Below are 26,360 nucleotides of genomic sequence, written 5' to 3' on the forward strand. Positions count from 1 at the left end.
GATTTGGAGCTGAGCAGTAATAAGCTGATAACTGGTACACTGGCCTCATTATCATACATCCCCTATAGAGTCATATTGCCAGAGGATGTGGGCAGTGGGGATGCAGCGTGAGTGCAACTGCTATCTACCTAAACTCTGAATTGGGCTTATCTTCCAAACTTGCAGATGGGCACACACAGTTCGGGAAACAGCATTGAGTGCTACTAGAAAGCTGTGACCTCCTGCTCTACACGCCACGATCTGTGAGGCGCTCTCTCTCTGCTAAGCTGTCCACTCAGGGAGAGCCTCCACAACCATTTGAGTCACTAGTTGTTCTTTCATAGGATCCACCCAAATCCAGAGCTGTGTAAGTAACATTGATCATAGACACGGGAGAGCACTGGCAAAAACAAAAATAAAAATAAAATAAATCAGCTAGAATGCAATCTACTTCTGACCCCCATCTTCCTACCCAAGAGCCTCTTGTAGCCACTGTGGATAGCACAGGAAGAGGAGGAGGGGCAACTTGGCACCATCATTCCTGAACACAAGGCAATAGACACTGACTTGCCTTGCAACTGGCGGGATTTGAATCACTCCTAAAGAAAAATGTCCATAATTGGGTGAGGATCACACTGGGTTTGGTAACACCTGCAAAAAGCTGCAAAGCCTTCTTTTTAAAAGAAGAAGCTTTCTGACGACTCCAGCCTCATCCAGCTTGTGAGTAGGAGTTTGGCTGGGATCACTGCTTGAGGTACTTTCCTGCTGCCAGCTCCTACGAGGAGGTCACAATGTGTGCCATAGCTCAGGATAAAACAGAAAGAGGGGCTGTGGTGGGAAGACCTCTGAGGGCCTCATTTCCCTTCCCAGCACGTGCCAAGGACAGTCCCCCGCAGCAGCCCCAGGGGTCCTTAGCGGGAAGCTGTTTCAGGCCACACAGGAGACAGCAATAACCCACTATTGTTGGATAAACAGTCCAGGACAAAATAACTGAGAAATGATGACATTCTGAAATAAAGCAGCAGTTCTTGTGTCCAGGAATTTCTCTTTGAGGAAGAAAACAAGGGGCCTCCTACTTGGCTGTGTGACTGGCAGGGGAGAAAGAGCATATTTCAGCTCAGTATGTATAGCTGTGCTCCAGGCTGGGCTGGGCTGCAACAGTTTTTCCATCTACATTTTTGAGGAGCTTCCAATTTATTCTGAATAAACATTTTCCAAATAATCCTGCCTGAAAACTGTCCCTCATCAACTTAGGACACGCTTTTCTTTCTCAACGTGATGCTACCAGGGACCTGCCAAGACCCGTAGTACCCAACTAGCCTGGAAGAACTTGTCTGAAAACTTTGGTGGAGATTTTCAGAATCACAAGGCTCTAGAACAAGGTGGGGTGGATCTCCCAGAGCTTGTACCTTGTACTTAAAAATGAACGCTCCAACCGGCTTATTTTCCAAACGAGGCATCCAGGGCTTGACGTGGTAATGAACTTGTCGGAGAACACACTGTCAGCTAACAGTAAGTAGTGAATGTGACATTTCTCTCTCCTTTACCTCGCCCTGGGCCTTCCTCCAACCCCATATTCCAGATACCTTAAAGTATCCAGAGATGAGTGTCCAGATAATCTTGGTTTTTTTGCATGTCTGTTCTGAGTCCAACCAGTCATGAAAAATGACTTCAGTTGAATAGGACCCTGCAGGAGTAGTGGTTAAGGCTATGGCTAGATTTAGGGCAAGGGCTAGGGTTTGGGCTAGGATGGAGTTTAGGAGAATAATCCAAAAATAAAGTAGCATTCTCCCTAAATGTATCTCAGTTTCCATTTTCATCTGATCTGTCCTAGGTTCCTGGATATTAATAATATGAACCATATTAGCAGATAGACACATAAACTGACCAGTTTTAGAAGGAAGAGTATATAGCTTGATTACTCTACAGTATCATGGTACTAAAACCAGTGTGTATCTATTATCAATTACTATGTAACGAACTACCCCCAACGTGCTTAAAATGCAACCATTTTATTGCATAAACATCTTGACGGTTAGGAATTTGGGCCACGCTCAACAGGAACAGCTCATCTGTATTGCACATGGTGTTGGCCGAGGCAACTCAGCTGGGGCTGAAGAATCTAAGAAGGTCTCACTGGCACGCCTGGGCCTTGGTGCTGGCTGTTAACTGCAGCGCCTCTCTCTCCACGTGGCCTCCCCCTCCAGCAGAATTGCTTGGACTTCTGTACATGATGGTCGGGATCCAAGAGGGAAAGTGGAGGATGCAAGGCCTCTTTAAGGTCTGGGCACGAAAGCCCCAGAACCTCACTTCCATCACATTCTATTGGACAAAGCAAGTCCCAAGACCAGCTGGAATCAATGTGGGGAGAGAGGCTCTACCACTTAACAGGAGAACAGCAAAGTTATGTTGCAAGGGTTATGGACACAGAGAGGGAAAACTTTGGAGCAGACCAGGGAAGACTTTGGAGTGGACCAATTTTTATCATTGTCTCCATAATGCTTGTTACAGGGAAGGATAGTCTGATATAACAGGGAGAGAAGAGGGACCCGGTGTGGTGGGAGATCTGGGTCTACTCTCTGCCCTTTGCTATCAAGCCTCAAGCAAGTCCCCTCCAGAGCTCCCTATACCATAGGAACTTTCTTCTAATATAGGGATATGGGTGGCTTAGCTGGAAAGAACAAATAAGATACATGAAATAAAAGCACGTTGAAAACTGTGGGCTTTAGTGCAATTCTAAAAATGTTTAATCTATATATTAACACTATTACCTTATTTATACCTTTCCTCTAACAAGCATTCAAGGCAAATGGTGGCTGGCTGGCAGAGGGGCATTAGACAGTCTTGAAAAGAGCTGTCCTGTCCCCCAATCTGAGGCTGCAAACCCAGCTTCACACTTTCTAACATGGTGAATCCCTCACCTTTCCTGACTTTCGGTGTCTTCATCAGTAAAATTACATTTTTGTGAGGAATCGCGTTTTTGTAACTTTGATTTTTATAAAGATTATCCCAAAATTCCCCAATCAATACTAAACTTATTTTAATCACCACTGTTGTTCAAACGTTCAGATTGTGACTGAAAGAAATCTGAAACTCACAACTTGAACAGTCAAAATTCCTAGAAAAGTACCAGTTTAACCTCTGCAAGAACGGCTTTTTAGACTTAGATTTTATTTGTGAAACAAAACCAAAACTAGAACCTTTCGTGATTGGGAGTGAGAAGTTCCATCTCAAGCAGTTGCCACCTCCCTTTGGCCTCGGGCTGCAGGGTCACCACTGTGGCTCTTCTTTGGGCCTATGAGTTGGGCAGGGACACAGACACCATGCTTTATATAACTTATCCCACCCCAGGAGCTGGTCTTCCCGCCAGCGCCCAGCACTCACAGGGGCCACAGAATCATATCTAGGTATTTAAGCTTAGGTCTGGCAACTCAGGAAAGATGAAATGGAGAGTTCTGCTCCCACCCACCACTCCGCAAATGCTTGACCTGGGTGTAGCTGCTCTGCTGTGCTTTGGTGCAGTTTGCTGATATTCAGTCAGGTTGAAGCAGTCCTCCCAGTTCACACTGTGCTCAAATCCCGCCTCTCCTCCAGCCCCGTTCTCTCTTGCCACTGCTTGGACCTGGCCTCAGGGCTCATGACCAGCACTGGACTTGGTTGCTCACACAAATTGGTGTGGACAGCCCTGAGGATCGGGGTCCTGGGAAAGGGAAAGAGGGCGAGGAGATGACTAATGAAAAAGGAGGGCTCCTGATATGCTTGGCGTCCTCCAGCCAAGCACAGCCTAAGCCTGAACAGAACTGAGGGGATGGACTCTTGAGACAAAGCAGGCCCCAGATGTAGGCAGTTTTTCTCCTGATCTATACTTGAGGATTCTTTAGAAAGCTCACTTTGAAGTTGAGCAGTAGAAAGCCAGAAACTATCACGGTTTCTGAAAAGAGCAATAGGAGTGTGTAATTGATACTTTCATTTAAGCTATGATGAGTTAATGTTAGTTATCCAGCCTGGGCGTACAATCACCTGGGGAGTTTAACTTCATGCCTAGACTTAATCAGTTTAATTGGTCTGGAGTGTTAAGTACTGCAGGTGACTCTGATAGGCATCAGGACTGCGAGTTCTAAGAGGGAGTGAGCCTAGAGCCAAGATTCTCAAATCTCAGCATGCCTTAGAATCACGTGCAGGAGCTGGCTGGAGCACAGATCGCTGAGCCCTACCCTCTGAATTTCTGATTCAGTAGATTTGTGGTAGTGCCGAGAATCTGCGTTTCTGACAAGTTCCCAGGTGATGCTGATTGATGCTGATCAGAACCCACACCGGAGCCAGAAAACAACCTCATGCTGCCAGGTGGAGGCTTTGAGTTCTGGCCTGGGGTTACAGCAGTGCTAATGAGGGCAGCAGATACATCTGAGGCATTTTAGAGGCAGGACACGTGGCTCTCCAGGTATTGGTTTGCACGGTTAGTCAGCGATGGCAGCTGGTGTGAGAATAGGCTTGCTGATGTGGCTTTGAGCCTCATCTGCACAGAGACAGAACATTTTGGAGATGGTGTATGTCTGTTTGGATTTCATACAGCTAGAGGTCAGATTTCTTTGCCTTGCATTCCAAACTACTATTGAGTAGAATTCTTAATATAAATCAATGCCATCCAAATGGTGAACTCAATTTACAATGCTTTGGGAACAATTTGCCACTCTTTTCTAAAAACACATTCTGAGTTTTTCCAGATCTGGGTGAAACTTTCCTCCCACTTAAAAACTTTCATCCTATGTTATTCAGCCCGCTTAAGTTTCTCTTGCCAGTGTCCAAACTCAAAAGGAGACTACAGAGTATCATCTCTGAAAGAAACATAGGTCAGCATCAAGGTACCTTTTGATGTGAATTGTGAAGAATTCCAGTAAAAGCACACAGTAGGAGAAGCTGGCTCATGTCGTCACAAGTATACGGTTCTTGCTGAGATAAGCTATGACTAGGGAATTCCTATTTGGGAAAAAGAATGTTCCTTTGAGGCAATTTAGCTACTCCTTCCTCAGAGAAAGTCTAAGCTAAGTAACCACCCTCGAGAAGGTAATATAAATAAGACAGTAAAAGCATTAGCTTTATCCAGTACAGTGCCCTTACAAGTCCAATCCAGTTAGCACATGTTTAAGGCAAGCAAAAATTTTCAATAATGAGTCATGATGATTTAACAAGATAGAGTGTCCTTCAGCCAGCTATTTGGGTCACACAGTGACACCAGATAGGTGATAGAGGGGTGGGGAAAGAGCTCTGGAGCCTACCTGGCAAAAAATCCACACAGAGAAGAGGCTGTATTAGTCCGTTCTCACATTACTATAAAGAACTGCCCGAGACCGGGCAATTTATAAGGCAAAAAGGTTTAACTGACTCACAGTTCCGCATGGCTGGGGAGTTCTCAGGATACTTACAATCATGCTAGAAGGCGAAGGGGAAGCAAGACGCCTTCTTCACAAGGCAGCAGGAGCAAGTAATGCAAGCAGGGGAAATGCCGGATACTTGAAAAACCATGAGATCTCGTGAGAACTCCCTCATTATCACGAGAACAGCACAGCGGAAACTGCCCCCATGATCCAATCACTTCCCTCCCTCAACAGGCGGGGATTATAATTCGAGATGAGATTTGAGTGGGGACACAGAGCCAAACCATATCAGAGAGAAATGGGGCACATTCCCCAGGTTGGCCTACTCGGCTGCTTTCAAACATACTGGCAATGAGCTGAGAAAGCCCTGAGCATAGGACCTTAAGGATTTGTCTCTCATTATCAACATTCTTGCTTTGTGGGGAATCCAAATGGCAAGCAAGCGTGGCTCCCCAAAAGAGCCAGGTTTGGGGTGCTCTGATTGTGGGTGCATTCATTCATTCACTCATTAGTTCATTCTACAGACATCACTTTACTGCCCATTACATGCCAGGCCCTGTCTAGGCAGGGGTGTGACAGAGACAAGTTAAATGTCAGTGGTTCTTGTCCTCAGGGAAGTCAGAGTCCAGAAACCAGAAAAGATGACTGACCATTTGGTGGGACTGCAATAAAGGCAGATCGTCTGCATTAACAGTTGAAAAAGTGCCACTAGGTTTGTCAAAATGGAAGTTTAAAAATAAATACATAAAAGGTTGGCCCCTCGGTCTGGCTGGCAGACATCAACCTATTGTCAGCAGGTAAGAATGAAGAAAAATCAGCTAATTTTGCTTTTTGATTGCCCAAATTAAATATAAGTGGAAAAGAAAACTTGCCACAAAAGCATCTAAAAATCTTGCATTTAAAAAATAGTCTATAATTAATTAGACCACGGTCCCCCCAGAAATTGATTGTACTAAATAACGAAACATGTCTGTCATGGTCTTAATTCAGAAAAGTAGGCCTGGTGCAGGAGAAAACTGTGAGCTCAGGGAAGTGGGCAGAGAACTTCGAGTAATCAGTGATTGCTAATATTTCCTGGGGGTTTACTATGTACCTGGTACTATTCTAAGCAGTATTCTATATCGTAACTCATTAATCTTCGCAACTGCCATATAAAATGGTACTGCTACCAGTCTCATTTTACAGAGGAAGAAACAGGCACAGAAAGGCTAGGTAACATGCTGATGGTCACAAAGTTCATGGCAGAGCTGTGGACTGAACTGAGTCTGCGCAAAGGGCCCTGGTAGCCTGGCTTTCCCTGTAGCTCCAAAGGGGGACGTCTGTGATTTTGGCAGCATAAACTAGTGATGTAGCAGGAATTTTAGACCAGAAAGCCTGAACTTGGATCCTGATCCTACCACTCAGTGGTGTGTGACTTTGGTAAGTTATTTAACTTCTCGAGTCACTGTGTCCTCATTTGTCAAAAAGTACCAGCAATCACTTTTAAGATAGTTGTGAGGATTAAATGAGATAAAAATGAAATCTACACAGAATTCCTTGCCTCGGAGAGAGCAGTTTTCCCTAACTATGATGTTCATTCCATACCTGTGAGTTTCAATTACAGTTCATTCAAGAAGTCACACGTTATCCAGAGATGCTTCAAAGCTGTGACGATTCACAAATTAGCATGTGTGATTCATCTGCATCCCATGGTAAAAGCCAGTTTCCTAATTTTCCAGACCTTCTGTTCAACTCAGAATGATTTACTTTAAAATACCAGAAAGTGTAGTCATTAATTTAACCAAGGAGATTAGCAGCTGGTATCACTACAGTTCTAGAGAAATTTGAAGAGCTCTGGATTGTATAAGATGACTGAGCCCTCTTATTAGCAACAGACGTCTCATCCTAGTCCAAACAATGACCAAATACCATGGAAGTGAAAAAGGGTTCACAAGAAACTGATATTGTATGCATAGGTGCATTCACAGTAGGAAAAGGTGTTAGCATTTTCACAGAACTTTAGGACTGGGAACAACTACATAGAAGTCCTAAAGATCACCTAATGCAAATACCCTTCTAATGTTTGCAGTGGTTAGATGAAATGTGAGCTAAGGCTCCTTCACCTTAATATTCTATGATTCTTTAATAAAAGCATATTGATTTCTTGTAAACATCTTCAGTGCTCATTTCTACACCCTGCTGTATGCTTGGTGCTCAGTCAGTATCAAACTGACAAATTCTGAGACTTTCCTAACAGACTACAGGTAATTAAGTTGGTTCTATATAGTTCAAAGTATTAAGACTCTACAATAATACTCAAAATCAATATGTGCCTTTTACTGGAGAGAAGGTATACAATTTTCATTGCCTCCCCTTGGGGTCTATAAACAGACTCCCAAAAATACACATATTAAAAACTGGGTTTCTATAAATAGACTAGCCAAACTGCTAGTGCAGGCCCCCTTTTAGAATCAGCATATAATGCTTATGTGGAAAATAAACTCTGATGTATTTGCAAATAATAAACTTCACCTGCCTAGTGCAGAAAAATTTGGAGCTTACTACTGAGTTGGGAACACAAATGAGCAGCATACACACACCAACATGAAATACAAGGTTCGGCTACATATCTCTTGGCTCTTGTATTTCTAACATGAATATTCATAGCTTATTCTTTGATTGCTCTTCCATTTATTCAGAGTACACTATTTTATACCTAACCACAGGGATATTAAATATCAGAAAAACAATCTAATAAAGAGATAACAGATTTTGTGTCAGACACACCTGGGATCAAATTCGAATTCACATATTATTACCTAGATGCCTTGGACAAGTCATTTAGCATCCCTAAGCTTCAGCATCCTCACCTGGAAAGTACAGGTATTAATGCCAACCACATAGGGTTTCTCTGAGGACAAATGAAATAATGTACAGAACATACCTAAAACATTGCCAAGGAGGTAGTAGACACTCTATAAATACTTGTTGAAATGAAGCTAGGAAAGAATGTTCTTATCTTATGGAAAACCACTGAAAGCAGATTAAGACCTACAGAGATTATTCAGCAACAACTACAATGATATTTTTGTCTTGAAGTCTGCAGGGAAGGATTTCAACAGATACCACAGTCTAGTGGGTGATACAGACATCCATTCATTCATTCAAAACTATTCACTGAGTGTCACTATAGGCCAGCGATACGATGAGGAAAAGACAAACATTAATGACCATATAAATAAATGTAAGAATGAAACTGACAAGGGCTCAAAAGAAAGACTCTTAACACAGGAGTCTATAATATGGAGGAGTCACAGGGGCACGGAGATAGGGACACTTGGCCTGAGATCTGAATGACGAGTTAGTGGATTCCAGTAAGAAAAGTGGGGAGGAAGAGAATTCCTGGCTGGTGATTTCAGTCATGATGGAGAGGAGATAGGGCAATGGCTAGAGATGAGCAGTCAAGTTCGAGTATTAGCATTATTGTTACTGGAAGTTTTGAATGAAATACCAAAGCAACAGATAGAACATTCCAAACATAAGGCAAATGATCAAAGGAGGTGTTCTTAAACCAGTTGCATAACGTTTTTATAATTCTTCACCTGTCGTCAGACTCTAAACAGGTCAGGGGTTATTGGAGATGAGGTGTTTTGGAGAGAGCTGTTGGTATGCTATGCGCCCTACCCCACTCCATGGGAGAAAGTATGGGAGACTTCCTTTCTGTAGGTTTGTTCATCACCTCAAACCTACAGAAAGGAGTTTCCCAAAGCAACTTGAAAAGCTTCATCTGAGTCCCCCTAGTGTTCAGGGAATAGTGAGGACTGGTGTTTAACCCAGCTGGGTGGTTCGACCAGATGCTCTGATGGACAGCGAATGTATGGTTGTTGCTGCACTGAGGTCAGCCTCTGCTCAAGAGAAGATCCAGAGAGGCAGAGTCCAGACTAGACTAGGGCTCCAATATTGAGCCACCTCTCTCAGAAGGAAGCTGAAGACACCAACTGAGCCCCCTCGGATTGCAGAAGCCTTACTAGCCACTCTAGCCTCAAGTGACCATCCATTCTGCACTTCCCTCCAGAATCAGAAAAGTGCAAAAAACAACAGCATTTCATCAATACCATCTAAAGCCACTTTGAGCATTCATGAGGTTAAAATTGCGGCAAAACAGTGACCCAAGGGCAAAAAGATAGGACTATGATGGTATGGATAGAGATATTGGAGATATTTAAAGTTCTCATTTTTGCTGTTTTTTGGTTTTTTGTTTGTTTGTTTGTTTTGTTTTTTGTAATGTTGTGGTGGCTGTTTTTGTTTGTTTGTTTTTTGAACAGCTACCAGGACAAGGAGTTTTGTTTATTAGCACAGTTTATTTGTACATAGGATAAAGCCAAAGGGAATTATAATGGCAGGAGACAGGGAATACTCCACAGCAGGGAAAACCCAAAAATTACCCTTGCTTTTGTGACTTGAAGTTGCATACCACCTATGTCATTGGGAATTATGTCTGCATCTCAAGAACAGCTCATATGTGATCTCCTCACCGTTATGATGGTGATGTGGCATTAATTCAGCATTTACCATGTGCCAATCATTGTATGAGGCCTTGGTATATGGTTTCTTAAAAATCGTTGTCAGGGCAAGGACAACTCTTCTCTCTCCTGCCTTTCTTCTCAGCCCCATTTTTGTTTGATGCCACACTTGTGACGTTTGGAACTGACAGAGGTCCTGCCTTCAAAGAAAAAGCTCTCCCAGCTCCTCTTCGGAGAAGGCCATTCTCTCACAGGGCTCACCTGTGAGGCTGCGGGACCAAGAGCTCCCTGAGTCCACAAACCAGACCTGCCTCTGCGGCCATTCCTGTTGGGGTTGTGGGTTACTCGCTGCACTGTGTTTTGGTGCAGATTTGAAGGCATATTTTTATACACACATTTTCTAAAAAGTCCAAATTTGGTGTCAGGTTTTATATATAGGTCACCATAATTTGTATTATGCCTCCTCATTCAAGGAAGGTGTCTGTGAAACTTGTTAATAAAACCAGACAGAAATGTTTTTTAAAAAGTGCTGTGGTTGTTGTCGTTGCAAAGCAGTACCAGTATTCAAAGGCCAGATTTGTCTGGTTTTACAGTTCATGCTCTTAAACACAAGACCATTCAGGTTCCAGTCATATTCCTGAACAGTTTACACATTGGGTTAAAATTTATGCGCAAGTTTCCCCCCAAATGCCCTTCATTCACACACACACACAGCACTACACACCACTGACCCTCACTCTTTCTCCCTGCCCAGGGAGACAATTCAACGCCATCATCACATTGCTCGGAGAGCCCAGCCTGGCTCTGACAGTGGGAAGCTTCCTACTGCCCTCTGACGTCTCCTGTCTCTTTCACAGACTCCTCTCTTTGTCCAGCCCATGAGTGTGTTCAGTTCTTGAAATTCCATCTTTGGCCCAGTCTTCTTCCTACCCTACATGCTTTCCTCCCCACCCTTAGCTTCCACCCACACGCAACTCTTTGCTCAAACCACCCCCATCCATGACTCCTGGCAAGATCTTTCTCCTGATCTCAGGTTCTGTAACTACAGCTGCTTCCTTCCCTGTGGCCACCTCAGCCTATCCACTGGATTGTGAGGTCCTCAAAGATGAGAACCACACCTCACTCAGCTTTATGCATCCTGTATTTCATACATTTTTAAATATAATATATAAACATGTAAGTGAATGAATAAGTGGGTTCAATTACTGTCTGTTTAATGAAAAACAAATTAAGGTAAAAAGAGAAAGAAAAACTTGAAAAGGAGAAGCCATATGTAGCTTTGTCTTCTCACCTGAGACAGAATGTGCTAGAAAATAGCCAAAAAAACAGCAGATTCCACGAGATAGAACAAGTGTGCTAGACAGTGGTGTGGGCAAGTATGCTTGCCAAATACTAGATTTTAAAAATAATTAAGCAGGACATTTTGATCCTCTAATATACATTACTACAATTCAAATATTCAATATATGTATATATATAAAATCAGGCATCACTTAACAACAGGGATACCTTCTGAGAAATGTGTCATTAGGTGATTTTGTCCCGTGTGAACATCAGATTGTACTTACACAAACCTAGATGATAGAGCCTACTACACACCTAGGCTAGATGGTGTAGCCTATTGCTCCTAGTCTACAGACCTGCTCTGCATGTTACTGTATTGAATACCGTAGGCAACTGTAGCCCAATGGTAAGCATTTGTGTATCTAAACATATCTAAACATAGAGAAACTACAGTGAAAATAAGATATCATAATCTTATGGGACCACTGTGGCATATACAGCCCATCATTGATGAAAATGTAGTTATGGGCCATGGGACTATATTTTACATTTTTCAGCACTTGTTAGATGTATTTGATTACATTTCTGTTTGGGTTTGTTTGTTTGTTTAGTACATATTAATTGTTCTGCAGACTGAGATTCTATAGTTAACCAATTGGGAGAAATAGCCCGTAGAATACAGGATCCTTGATTAGTCACTGCTCATAAGAAAATAACTTTTAAAACAACAACAACAACAAAAACCCTTCAAGATGGACACAATGGTTGTATTTGGAGCTTTTAACCTTTTCTAAGAACAAATCAGTGGATCTATGCAGACACAAAAGAGTCTGAGGCTTGGCCTCCCGTGAACCACACCCCAAAGGGCGGAGGATCTGAACATGGCCACACTTCAGGTCACTTGGGTTTTTTATCCCTCAGGCTACCACCGGCAACTCACTTGCTGTGATGAATACCGCTTTCTTCCTGCAGCCGCAAGTCAGTGACATTTTGATCCTGAAACCCACATGCACTGGCTCTAAACTGCAGCACCTCTCTGGGGTCTGGGGGTGGAGGGCGACTCCTCATTCTCCAGCAGCTGCAGGAAGCGCTGGGTGACATCACCTCCCCCTAAGCCAAGAAGGTCAGGCCCAGAGCAGACATCTTTGGATAGAAAACACACAAATAATCCACCTCTTTCCACCCCAGAGAATGAGCTCACAACTGCGGGGGGTCCAGCTCTATGTGCGTGCCAGGTGATGTCAGGGTGAGTGTCCTGGCATTCTGACACTCTGCAGGTGCTTCATTCATGGACACCCCCTAGTTCACACCAGATGGCAGCGTGGCAGAGGGACATTAGCTCTAGACCTTCCCTCACTTCAAGTTATAAGCCTTTGGGGGACTGACTCGCCCATTTTCTTGGACTGTGTTACATGAATGTGGGGCCAATCATAATGGGATAGATACTGGGGTAGGGTGGGGATGGAGAAGGGCTTCTCTAGAGGTTTCTGTACAAATAAAATTCCTGGCAATAGGCTCTCACTTCTATCATCAACTGCTATTCTCTGGGTCATGGAAAATCCTGCATTGTTGGTCACACAGGGGGATGGAGTGGAAAAGTGGAAAGAGAACTGATTGGCTCTCGGCAAGGTGAACAGAGTTATAATAGAATGGGAGAGAAGCCCACACAACAAGTTGGACAACCTGACACCTAACCTGGGCTTCCCTATTCCGGACTTTGCTTTGTCCAAAGCCAAGTGGCAAAGAGAGTTCAAAATTACCCTGCATTTTGATTCCACGAAAAACGAGATTTTTTGTTGTTGTTCAATTGCTGATACACTTGGCCTGACTATACCCTGCTTTCTCATCACAAATAGGAAATGGGCTTGAATATAAGTAGTGTGTTTCTTTGAATCCCTCAAAAGAAAAGGCTCTAGTTTGACACCCACATTTAAATTGCCTGTAACTTCCTCATTGGAATCTTTGAAGGCCAAGGTATTTCTGTGTCAGGAGGTGACTGTTGATCTGCCTGACAGATGACGTGTCAGGGACACTCACATGGTTACCCTAGAAAGATGTACCCTTAAAAGGAAGAAGTCCCGTCAAGCATTGACTCTAGCATTTAATCTAATGCCGGAAGCAGACCGAGGTGGCTGTTTAAGGAAGGAAAGGAGACAAGGAAGACAGGAGGGAGGGAAAGCAGGAGAAATGGAAAGAGGAAATGGAGAGATGGTATGGGGAAAGGGAAAAGAAAGGAAAGGAAGCAGGGAGGGAGGAAGAGATGGAAGGAAGGAGGAAAGGGGCGAAGAAAACTTAAGCTAGTGAGGAGCCCATTGGATTCTGTAAATAAATCACAGAAACAATGAAGTCTGGTTCTTCTGAAAAGGGTTCCCACTTTCCCCGACTTCATCCTGGTTCAACCAGCCTCAAGACTGAGGAGAATCAGGCAGCCGTCAGGGGCTTCAGCCTGCAGTCCCAGTGGGCTGTGAGTCATGGGCTGCGCTGCAAGTGGGCTGCTCTGAGGGAGCCCTGGAGGGCCGGCCGTGGGCGTTCGGACCATTCCTGCTGCTGGTCAGGAATGTTCAGGAAGTTGGTTCACTCCAAGGTCATTCTCTTTAGGATTTAATAACCAAGCCTCACAAAAATGAAGGGGACCCAAGGTTTGAATCCTGAAGCCCCAAACAATATGCCAGTCAGTTTATTTTTCCTCTTGGGACTTAGCTCGTCCTTCAGGAAACTGCAGAGAAGAGTGACCTCGTCGTGAAGGTTCCTGCCCGTAAGAGACATAGTCCTTTCATGGCACACAGATGCCTCTGGCAAGGCAGAGGAAAATGCTTCAACTTCAGCAAAAGAGGCATCTCTACCTTCTGTCAACAGCTGGCTCCTAGCAGAACTGGGAAGGTCCAGGGACAAGAATCTGAATCCCTCGTCCTCAGCCTACTGAGACCAACAGCGCCTTTGCCTGTCAGCACCCATCAATCACAGCCCTCCAGAAGCTCATCCTCGATGCAGTTGTCCCTAAGCAGTTCAGCCCCATGGCCTTTTCTTGGGAGGACTCCAGGCTTTCCCTACACTTCTGTCATTACCAAGCTAAACAAAACAGCTCCACTCCTGGAATTCATCCAGCTGCCGACTTGTGAGGGCGCATGAGCAGCTGTTGTTCCAGTGGAGACAGGAGGGCATGGGCTTTAGAGTCAGACAGCCAGGGCTCAAATTCCAGTTCTGCGATTACTTGCTGGTGACCTTGGGAAAGTAACTTAACCTCTCCGAGACTCAACTTTCCTATGCTAGAAGTCATGATAATAATAGTAGAGTCGTTATAAGGATTGCATGTGTCATCTCTCTGAGAGCAGAGAAACTATCTTATTTACTAGTGTTCAACCCACAGAAAGCATGGAGTAAATATTTATTGAATACATGCAAAATGCTTCACACAGTGTTTAGCACATAGACGACTGCAATGAATGGATAGTATTATCTTCCTTCTCTTTATTTTCTGCCTCTCTCAGTGCTTCCCATGGAGGAGCTTATTTTGACCCTTGTGTCAGTCAGGGTCCCAGCAGGAAACAGATGTTGTGTTCCAAATGGGGAGATCTTCATGAAGGAGCCATCTGCAGGGGTGACTGAGGGAACCAATAGGGAGAGTTAAGCATTCCAGAAGTAGCCACAGCAGAAAGGTGCCAACTCTCCTCTCCCTGGAGGGTCAAGCAGGGAGCTGCTACCAGAGCCCTAAGTGAGAGAGCTATAGCTGAGAGGCCAACTGCAGAGGATCCAAACCCTTTAGGGAACAGCAGAGCAGGGAGGGAGAAAGGGGAATTAACACCCCAGCCTTCCTCTCCTCCCACTCTATGATCTCTTGCTGGTGCCTCCCAATGGCCAAGCCCAATATCCGCTGATGAGACCGTTGTAAATCAGCTTCCACAGAGCAGCCTGGAGAAGGGTAGGCTGGATCTAGCAGTGCAAATGGAGAAAATCTAGCGCAGCCATTAAATCTCCAAGGATTTATGTGAATAGTCTTCTTTCCTCATCTACATAGGTTCTTCAGCAGATTTACGCTAAGAAAGACAGTATCTTCTCAAAAAAGCTGAGATCAACAGGAGACTTTAGATTCAAAGATGATGTGAACTGAAATTTCACCTTGTATTTCTTCCTGTTGGGGGAATCTAAACAACTGGAGCACAGCTGTTCCATGGAGCTGGTTCCACAGCCGTATCACACCTTTGCTGCCCTTTCTCATACTACAAATTTCTACATGGAAAATCTAGAAATTGATATATTTCCATGCCTTGAAAACAATAAAAGGTGAATCCAGGCATGAATAACCTATAGGTAACTTTTTATGTTTGCAATATGTGGGTATTTTTAAATACATAATAATTAAAATCTACTGACATTTTCCTATCATCTTTGTGTTGCATATTGTGTTTGTAACAAGAGATTCTAGGCTTGAAGAGCTAAATAAGTTCACTGCTAAAGTGCTGGCATATCTGTGGCAGGGGATAAGTTGGATAGCAATCGGAAGCTAGCTCTGCAGACGCCCCCCCGGTCTTTGAAGGGTGGCATTCACTTTCCCAACACTGCGCAGGTTGGGTGGACATCCTGCTAACTGGCATTCAGCCCCACTGCCCAACAGCTGCCAAGAGGCCCAATGCCTTCACTGGATATGGAACTCAGTGCTGGTATCTGAACACTAGCCCTCTAGAGGGTCAGTTTCATCTGTTAAGTATATGCAAAAATGCATAAAGCAAGACGATAACCATGTTAAAATGAAAGCATACTCACAGTGAGGCATGGTTAGTTCTTTGTGGACTCTGCTTCAAACTAGTTACCTGGCCCTAAGAAAACAGCAGTATTTAGAAATGGATAGAAGCAATGAAGGTGATGATGAGGATAGCCAAGAATTTTGCAGCATTTCTTTTGTTCTAGACACTACACTAACTGACTCACATAGGTTAACTCAACCCCATGGCCCCCCTACCCTGCCTCACAAATAAGCATATGTTGTAGATTTTCCTTTAGAGATGAGGAGCACAAAACCAAGTGATATTAAGTTACTTGCCTAAGATAACAGAGCTGATGAGTGGAAGAGCTGGGATTGAAAATCAAGCAATCTAACTCCAGATTGTACTTTTAACCACCAGATGATTCTGCCTCTGATTATGTTCCTTAAATATTCAGAGAGAGAGAAAAAAAAATTGGAAGAACATGTATTTTTCAACTTAAAAGCAGCTTGCTTCAGAGAGTGACATAACACATGAATGTTTCTCTCTACTTTCTACTTTTTTGCTCTTTATTTTATTTAGGAGTCAATATATTAATTTTGTAATGGAAAATGTAAACCTCATGTCAAAAACCTATTGGAGGAATCTGGTTCTGTTATGAAAGTATGAGTCCCCTGTAGCCTAGCCCTCTTGCAGATGACAAATGCGAACCCTATAAAGAATAGAAGCCAAGAATAGGCCCACATGTATATAGGCAATCGATTTTCAATAAAGGTGCCAAGGCAATTTAATGAGGAAAGACTAGCCTTTCCAACAAATGCTACCAAATCAATTACCTATCCATAAAGGAATAAATGAATATTGACCCCCAACTCTCATCATATACAAAAAGTAATTTGAAATGGATCACACACTTCCATGCAAAATATAAAATTACAAAACCCTAAAAAGTTAAAGGAGAACCATTTTGTAAACTTGGAGTGGGCAAACTTTTCTTAGGAAGAAAATAAAAATAATGGAGCATTTATTAGAAATGTTGTTTGCTCAATGCTACTTCATCACAAACACTTTCATTCTCTGAAAAATACCATTAAGAAAATATACAGGCAAGTCACTGCCTAGGAGAAAACATCCAAAGGACTTGTAACCAAAATGTATACAGAACTCTTACAACTCAATAATTACTTACAATTATTGAACTAGACAAACTCTTACAACTCAATACTTACTTACAATTATTGAACTAGAAAAACAACCTATCTTCTTTAATGGGCAATGAAAGGTGAATAGACACTTCAAAAGAGTCTCTATCAAGGGCTAAAATCATATATAAAGACGTTTGAAATCATGGGTCATCAGGGAAATGTAAGTGAAAACCACAGTGAAATGTCACTCCACATCTACCAGAAAGATTTAAATTAAAAAGACTGACCATCCTGAGCGTTGGCAATGATGCAGAGCAAGCAGAACTCTCATACACTACTGGTGGAAATAGCAAATGATACAAATATTTGGAAAAGAGTTTTGCAGATTCTAGAGCTAAACATAAACCTACCATGCAATGTTTGGAATGACCCAGGAATTCTACACCAAGTAAATAAAAACATATGTTCACATAAAGACTCATACATGAATATTCATAGCCGCTTTACCTGTAATAGACAAAAACTGGAAACAACCTAAGTGTCCATCAACAGGTGATTAGATAAACAAATTGTGATATATCTGTACAATAGTACTCAGAAACAAAACAGAGCAAACTGGTGATACAGTATGGATGAATCTCAAAATCATTATTTTGAGTAAATGAAGACAAAATCCCCCTCAAAATAGAATACATATTGTATTATTCCATTTATGTATGTATATAAAATTCTAAAAAATGCAAACTAGTATATGGTGGCAAAGAGTAGATCATTTGTTGCCTGGAAATGAAGGTGGAGGGAAAGATGGATTACAAAGAGGCATGAGGGATCTTTTCAGAAAAATGGAAACATTTGTTATATTGGTTATAGTGATGGTTTCATGAGCATATACATTCATCATAGCTCATCAAATTGAATGCTTTGAATATATGAAGTTTGTTGTATATCTTCAAACTTGCTTTCAAAAATATCTTTTCTGCTGAGATCCTTGTCCTAGGAACTAGACAGCAGCTGTAGCCTCAGCACCCAGTACCCTAGTTTGCTCTTCCCCATAAAGCAACCATTGGGTTTATCATGGCCGTTCTGACTCACCATTCTGGGAAGCCTTTTCCTTCTTTGTCTTACAACCCTTCGACTTTCATTTGTATAGCCCTTTGTTTTTCAAAGCTTTTACTGCACTGTAGTCACATGAATGCATTTAACTTACAAGAATTCAAGTATACACACACAAGGCAATAAAGAAAAGCAATTATAGCATGTACAAGAAAGAGAATCAATGTACACAGTGTGGGTGGTTCCACCTGCCATTTCATTCCAAGAGTTTGAGAAGGGTGATGTGACTGCTTTTCCTCCAGCTGGTTCCACTGTTCCTATGTCTCCTATGTCGTTTTAGGAGAATCTCATCACGTGAAGTAAAATTCTACTGGTCGTTTGTTTATTGGTTTGTTTTGAGACAGGGTGTCACTCTGTTACCCAGGCTGGAGAGTAGTAGCACAATCATATCTCACTGTAACCTCACACTCCTGGGCTCAAGTAATCCTCCCACCTGAGCCTCCCTAGTAGCTAGGACTATAGGTGCACACCATCAAACCTGGTTTCTACTGTTTAAAAGACACCTTTTTTGGTACAACAGAGCCTCTAAATGCAAACCGAGTGCTTCATCTGTTGTTGTGGTTGTTGTTCACTTTTTGGATTTTTTTTCTTACCTTCGCTGATAATTGCATTTCATAATCACATCAACTTTAAGTTGTGTTGAATTTGTGTTGCTCTCAGTTACATTAAATCCTACTTTTCGATAAACCATTTTATTTATTAAGTTTGTTGCATGAGTGATGAAACAATGAACACAGGAGCAAGAAAAGAAAGCAACATGGGTGAAACTTAGGTTCAGTTTTATTTCCAGTTTAACCATGCTTTCTTAAATGGAAATGCTAATATATCCCGTTTTCAAATTTTAAGTTCAGGGGTACAGGTGCAGGTTTGCTATATAAGTAATGGTGTGTCAAAAGGATTTTAGTGTACACACTATTTCATTACCCAGGTAATAAGCATAGCACCCAGTAGTTTTCCAGTGATTCATTTTATACTCAACTGAAGAAAAAATGATCTGTCCAGAAATGGAAAAACGTTGATTGTATTGGACTTATTAGGAAAAAGAATATTCGTCTCCTACGTGGAATCTTACAGTTCATGAGGATAATTTTACTATACTTGATTTGCATCATAAGTGATGATTTTAGAACCCCCATGCAAGATCAAATTTACTGTATCTTTTGGGGTTTTCAGAATAGCCCCATAAAGTGGCCGGGGAAAATATTATCCACACTTGACAGAAGAGGAAACAGGGCCTCAGGGAGATTGTGACTTGCTAGTTACACAGCTAATAAGGGACATCCTCCTTTCCAGAACCCAGGTCTTCAGACCGCAAGTCTAATATTCCGTGAATCATATCACCACCTCCACATGTTGCCATTTTGCTTATCAGACGAAGGCATTACTATGGCCTGGATTTGCCCTGAGTCCCAAGGAGGATTCTCACAGTGAAGATAACTTATTTTCACAATGGAAGCCGAAACTGCTGCTAATAATTTTTGGCTCTTTCTTCTCTAAAAAGGAAAACATGTTAAACCAAATGTGGTAGTCTTGTGACTCTTACCCGCTAATCATAATCAAAATTTACTTTAATTGACAACCAAGCTGTCAGTTATCCAAGCTTTCAGAAGAACGGATACAGATAAGGCTAAATTATGAAGATATATTCCACAAACTCAGAGGAGGCAGCATCCCAGAGAGAGTCTCCATTCAGCCCAGAGGCAAGGAAGTACATATCTAAACCACCATGAGCTAGGCACTCCCCAGCCATCTGTATACACTTTGTCATCTTTACAACTGCAGCCTTTAATAAGGGCTGGGAGATTTCAACTAAAACAGACAGAATGAACTTTCTTCTAGGGATCTTAGAATATTTTGCATAGATAGGTGAAGGATTTGAATAAAATGACCTCTAAGGATAACTGCCCTTCTAAAGGTCTAAAAACAAACTGTCCCCAGTTCATTAACCAACATGTTTGTTGCCACCAGAAATCATTTTTCAAAGAGTGGTAAAGATGACAGGGACTCTAGTCACTGCCCAAAACCCGACTGACAGGGTCTCAGCACTAAACCAATTAAAACTTAACAAGTGTCACTGTCCCAGGTGTGACAGCTAGGATAGAAGTCATTCTATGTCTGGCCCAGACAGGAGGCTAAGGGACCGGTTACCGTGGGCAGTTAGGAGGCATACACTTGAGGGAAGAGGAAGTTATGCTTTCTATAGGGACATGTTTCCTATCCTTAATGAGTTTCCCTCCTATAAGAAGACACACAAGTTTAGGATGACAAATTTACACATTTAACTTTACAAATTTGGTAGCAATCTCCATTACCCTGGCTGAGGCAGAAGGGTTAACCTAAGCTGCCATGTTTGGGGTACCAATGTTTGCGCTCACTCTTTCTCTCACTAAACTCAGTTACAGCATAGAGGAAGGCTCCAAGAATCAGGGAAGATCAGGGATCCTGAGCTCTCATAGGGCCGTCAGAAATGTGATGAGTGACTATTAAGAGGGATGCACAGCACAGATGCTAATGTCTTTTGTTTGGTTGTATATGCATTTCAGAGTGAGAAGTGAAGCCCAGTCACATTATAATCTGGGCAGTTTAGGTTCTTGTTTACAACCCTCATCCAAGAGGCACCAGCTGGAGGCTTGGTATGTGGATTTTGTTTAGTTGCATTGTTATCTTTTTATATCAAAGGAATCCTTCTGCCTATTACCCCAATTTCCTCCCTTCTGGTCCAGTAGCAAACCAGGACCATAACAGACAGGTTCCTAATGCTCTGCAGATGAAGGAATGTCAACAAAATAAACACATTTGCTCTCTTCTGTTGCATTCCTTTCCTTAAAGGAGGAAACTAAGAGAAGATGACTTAAAACTAAACACAGAGATTTTCCAACAACACTTATCTTGCCAGCTCCTGCTGAGATCACTAGCTTTAAAAGTGCTCTTCAGGCCTGAGTTCAGGATGGCTCTTAAGCATCTCTGCCTCTGTGCAGAGCTGCCATTGCATTTCTTCAGCTGTTTTCCAATTGCCTGAAAGAAGCACCCACTTGCCTGGGCCAGGAATGAGGAGCACAGAGAAACACAGAGTAGAACTGTTTCTTCCTCAAGAGTGTTTTGTTTAAAAAAAAAAAAAAATACCTACCCCAGAGCATAGTCTACTTGTCTACTTGATGTCTCATGGAGCAATGGAGGCAGAAGTTTGGGGATGGTTCTCTGAACAGGGGTGATTTGTACCAGGTTTGAACCACTGGAAGCCATATCCTTAGAAAGGGTAAATCCAAGAAGGTTCAACACCAAGAACTGCAGACACTGGCAGAAGTCATTCAGGGCAGAGTCATGTTGACAAACACATTGTTTTCTCCAAAGTGTAAAGCACTCAGTATATAGATGGAGAAGGTGAGGCACAAATACAGCCCAGTGACTTTCCAAGGTGTTCATGATGGTGTCGGTCCTAGAGCCAAGACAAGACTATGTGCCTTCTATACTACCAAAACACACTAACTTTTGAGCATCATGTCCCAGAAACAAATCGAGTGGGGGAAATATTCTATTCTGGAATTCCAGGGTATCTTGGTATTCCAGAGGAAAACTATTTATGATCCACTTTCATAATCTGTTTTTAGGGATTTGTCATTTACTAAGGCAGGAATTTTAATTCTTCTCCCTGCTCAGGGGGGGATATCAGAATGAAGCTCTAGATAGAGAATGAGTCTATCCCACCAATAGCAGTTTCATCTCAACATAGCTTTCTCAGTCTCCATTTGTCCTCACCTGGAAAATCAGCTGGTGAATGTGGCAGTCAGGGCCTCCCGGGTATAGAAGAGTTGCTGGGTCAAATACTTCCATCATGCTTCATTATACCCTAGTTAAGAGTTGACTTCTTCCACTTGTCTGGGTCTGAACTAGACTGACTTGCGACTGATGGAGGATGAGAGCCAGGCAGGGGTCTCTCTGCAGCACCTCCTACCAGCCACCCAGCAGCAGGGTTCCTACCCAGGTGTCCACCTGTCACCACTGGGCAGGGGTGATGAGCACACAGTTGCCTTTTCCATGGCAGCATTGTTCTTGGTCTAACTTTCATCTCTCTGCTATCTCACAATGCTCTTCTAAAATAAGGTGTATTTGGCAGCATTATCAAACAAAGGCTGGCAACAAAACTCACGCATTGTGAATGTGTGTTTCTTCGATTTAATTTAGGTCTCTAATGTCTTGAGGTTTAAAAAAAGATATTTCAATTTTTTTGTGACTCAAGTTGCACTTGGATTGTGAAGACACTCCTTTTAAGTTCGTACCAGAAGTAAGTTATTTCTGAGTCCCTAAATAGATGCACAAGAGCCCCCAAATACCTGGGGAATGTGGTCTCCCTTGAAAAACTCACTGTAGCATGGCCTGAGTGCTTAGAATTTGTCTCATAAGAAAATTCCTTCATTTGATGAAATGATTTAAATGTGACTATGGTCTTAATGGTCCGGGGGAAAGGCCACTTACAAATTATCTTTATGAGAGACGTGAGTTTACTATTCTACCTGTGAAGGAACAGCCTCTCTTGTTGGGTTTAGGAATAGTTTTTAGCAAAATATCTTCTGTTCCAAAGTCAAAATCATTTAAATGGGTTCAAAATTCAGCTCTACATCTGTTTCTAATGCCTGAATGAAAAGACGTTTTTAGTTCACGGGTCAGTGGGTGTACAGCTTGAATGCTAAGTCAGGAAGTAAGAAACTTGATGATTAGAGAGATGGATATCCAAATATTTAATATTTTTAATCAACACTTACACATGATTGGAAGTAAGAAATGGACTTGCAGTCTCATTCCAGAGCCAACGCATCTAACCATCCCCCACTCATACACTCATCGCACATTAGGTTTCACTGTAAAAGTTAGTACCCATCCCTGTTTACTCTTCTTTGTTTTTATTTTTTTATTTTTATTTTTTGATACAGTCTTACTCTGTCACCCAGGCTGGAGTGCAATGGGACAATATTGGCTCACTGCAACCTCCGCCTCCCAGGTTCAAGCAATTTGCCTGCCTCAGCCTCCCGAGTATCTGGGATTACACTGGTGCCCAATGACTCAAATGTTAATTTCCTTTGGCACCACCCTCACAGACACACCCAGGATCAATACTTTGCATCCTTCAATCCAATCAAGTTGACACTCAAGATTAACACAGGTGTAGAGTAATAAAGTGATTTGATTTGACCAAGCTCACTTAGCTCATACTTGACAGAGTAGGAATCCCAAAGCCCTCAACCACACTAGCAGAAAAATGCCCAAACGGAGGTGGGAAGTTGTAAAGCAGTGATTCTCCGACAGGATTTCTGGCTCCCCTGCATCAGAATCACAGAGGACTCCTGTTAAACTTCAGATTCCTTTTCCGGAATGTGTCAAGCTGAAACACACACCAGGGAATCTCCATTCTTTCAGATCCTCAGAAGATTTTTACCAACACCAAAAGCTAGGAAATACTGGCAGGAGGCATGGCCAAGAGAATGGTATAGCTCAACCCCAGCAATACAGGGCAAATATAATGGAAAGAGGGAAGGATGGAGGGAGGGAGGGCCAGGTGGTGGAGGACGCTGAATGAGGTTGGATTGGAGATAACATGAAAGGGACTGGAGGAAAGGACTTGAGGTGTCCCAGAAGCCGGAGTATTTTCAAGTATTAGGAAGGGACTAGCTTTGGTAGAGGAAAAAGATCACTAAACTAAGAAGATACTGGCCTTTCAATCAACAAACCCAGCTGCCTCATCATATTTCTCCTGGAAAGGAAGGAGGCCTGACTTGGGAGGCAGATCTAGATCTGTTTCCAACCCTGCCTCTAACTCCTCTGTGACTCTGAGCTAATCACTTGACATCTTGGAACCTCAGTTCAAGTTCAGCATCAGTAAAATCTCACCCTGGCTGGGGAAGGTTGGGTGGGGGAGCAGAACGATTGCTAAAATGTCATGCAATGCCAAATTTTCAGGAGTTTCCACCCTCTCCTTCTTTAAGCTCATCTCTATCCAACGTCTTTAGTGTTGCCTTCTCCAGCAAGACTCGGCAGGAAGATTTGGAAGGCTCTGAAGCCACAGAAGTGTTGTGCACAGAAGCAACTTAAGCCCAGGCCACAGTGGAAGGAGCCAGGCTCCAGCAGAATGATGGTCAGGTGTGGCTGCACACTTGCGACCTCTGAGGGCACCGAGCATCTGGCAGCCATCCTCAGGAAGAGATTTCCAAAGTCTTTATTGGTTTTGTTGTTTGTTTGTTTGTTTGTTTAAGACAAGGCCTCTCTCTGTCACCCAGGCTGGAATACAGTGGCATGATCATAGCTCACTGTGGCCTCAAACTCTTGGGCTCAAGAAATCCTCCCACCTCAGCCTCCCAAGCAGAAATCCACCCACCACCTTGGCCTCCCAAAGTGCTGAGATTACAGGTGTGAGCCACCACACCCATCTGCCAAAGTCCATATCTGAAAGCTGTCCAGCCCAGGATTTCTGTTAAGAGACACGTTCTGAGCTCCAGGAATGGCGGATGTGCTCTTTGGACTTAACAGTGGCCAACTGGAAGCATTCCGACTTTGAGAAAAACTTAAGCACCTGTTATAAAAGTCTAGTGTATGTCACACTGTCACAATATCCTTTCTGTGGGCTATGGAAAGCTGGAGGAGCATTGTTTCAGACACGGGGGCAAACAGAGGACTGGGGCTTGTGGTTCTGCCATCCCGGTTTGGAAATGGGAGAGGTCTAATCTGATCAAGGCAGAATCTGGATTAAGTAGAAATATATCCAGAGCCAAGACAACAATCAATAATATTCTTTATGGAGAGACCCAGAACTATATCCTCCATGAAATGGAAGAATAATGCTCCTTCCAGCCCTCCTAAATTATTTGTTTAACATATAGGAAAGATATTAATCTCTAGCCACTCACACCCCTCAAAACTTCTAGGGGGAGGTTTTATTATACAGTATTGAGAACACCCAGTTCTGCTAGGAGAGCTGAATATTAGAATTTGGAGGATGACTTTACTCAGGGTTTAAAAGAAAAAAGCAGGGACAATTCCTCCTACACAGTTGACCCTCAAACAACAGGGGTTTGAACCATGCAGGTCCACTTACACATGGATGTTTTCTCAATGAAAGTTACACCAAGTCTGCCTGCCTCTCCTGCCTCCCCTTCCACTTCCTCTACCTTGTCCTCCTCTGCCACCCGAGACAGCAGATCAACCTCGCCCCCTTTCTCCTGCTCCTCGTTCTACTCACTGTGAGGACAAGATGAAGACCTAATGAATAGTAAACATATTTTCTCTTCTTTATAATTTTCCTAATAATATTTTCCTTTCTCTAGCTTACTTTATTATAACAATACAGTATGTATTACATATAACATACAAAATATGTGCTAATCGGCTAGTTATAGTAGGATATTAGTAGTTAAGTTTTGGGAGAGTCAAAAGTTATACTCAGGTTTTCTACTGAGCTGGGGGTCAGCACCCCAACACCTATGATGGAGGGTCAAGGGTCAACTGTATTAGTTCACTAGAGCTGTCATAATAAAGTACCACAGTTTGGGTAGTTTAAGCAACAGAAATTAGTTGTCTCAGTTCAGGAGGCAAAAAGTCCAAAATCAAGGTGTCCAGAGAGTTGAATTTTTTCTGAGGACTGTGAGGAAAGGATCCATTCTAGACCATTCTCCTTGGCTAGCAGATGGCTGTCTTCTCCCTGCATCTTCATGTCATCTTTCTTTCTTTTTACTTTTTTTTTTTTTTTTTTTTTTTTTTTTTTTTTTTGAGACAGAGTCCTGCTCTGTTGCCCAGGCTGGAGAGAAATGGCAAGATTTTGGCTCGCTGCAGCCTCCACCTCCCAGGTTCAAGTGATTCTCCTGCCTCATCCTCCTGAGTAGCTGGGATTACAGGTGCATGACACCATGCCCAGCTAATTTTTGTATTTTTAGTAGAGATGGGGTTTCACCATGTTGGCCAGGCTTGTCTCAAACTCCTGAGTCATCTTTCTTGTATGTGTGTCTCTGCATCTGAAATTTCTCCCTTTTATCCCTTTTTATAAGGACACCAGTCACAGTGAATTATAACCCATTCCAAGAGTTTCATTTTAATTTGGTTGCCACTGTGAATACCCTACCTCCAAATAGGGTCACATTCTGAGGTACCAGAGGTTAGGACTCCAACATATCTTTTTTGAGGAGAATACAATTAACCCTGTAACATCTCCCTTTCCACAAAATCTAGTTCCATGGTTCTAAAGGAGGGAAAGAGCATCAGAATTAATACCTTCTCATG

At 42.7% G+C, this 26,360-nt stretch overlaps 1 long non-coding RNA gene across 1 annotated transcript in view; it reads left to right on the forward strand.

The window, feature by feature from the left end:
• Positions 1 to 692: 692 nt before the first annotated feature.
• LOC119628012 (uncharacterized) overlaps positions 693 to 26,360 on the forward strand; it is a 78,079-nt gene continuing 52,411 nt past the window's right edge. Inside the window, exon 1 of the long non-coding RNA XR_005244279.2 lies at positions 693 to 1,491. This is a non-coding gene — a long non-coding RNA (uncharacterized lncRNA). The remainder of the gene's footprint in view (positions 1,492 to 26,360) is intronic.

Source organism: Chlorocebus sabaeus, chromosome 26 (assembly GCF_047675955.1).
Source record: "Chlorocebus sabaeus isolate Y175 chromosome 26, mChlSab1.0.hap1, whole genome shotgun sequence".
Classification (NCBI taxonomy): Eukaryota; Metazoa; Chordata; class Mammalia; order Primates; family Cercopithecidae; genus Chlorocebus; species Chlorocebus sabaeus.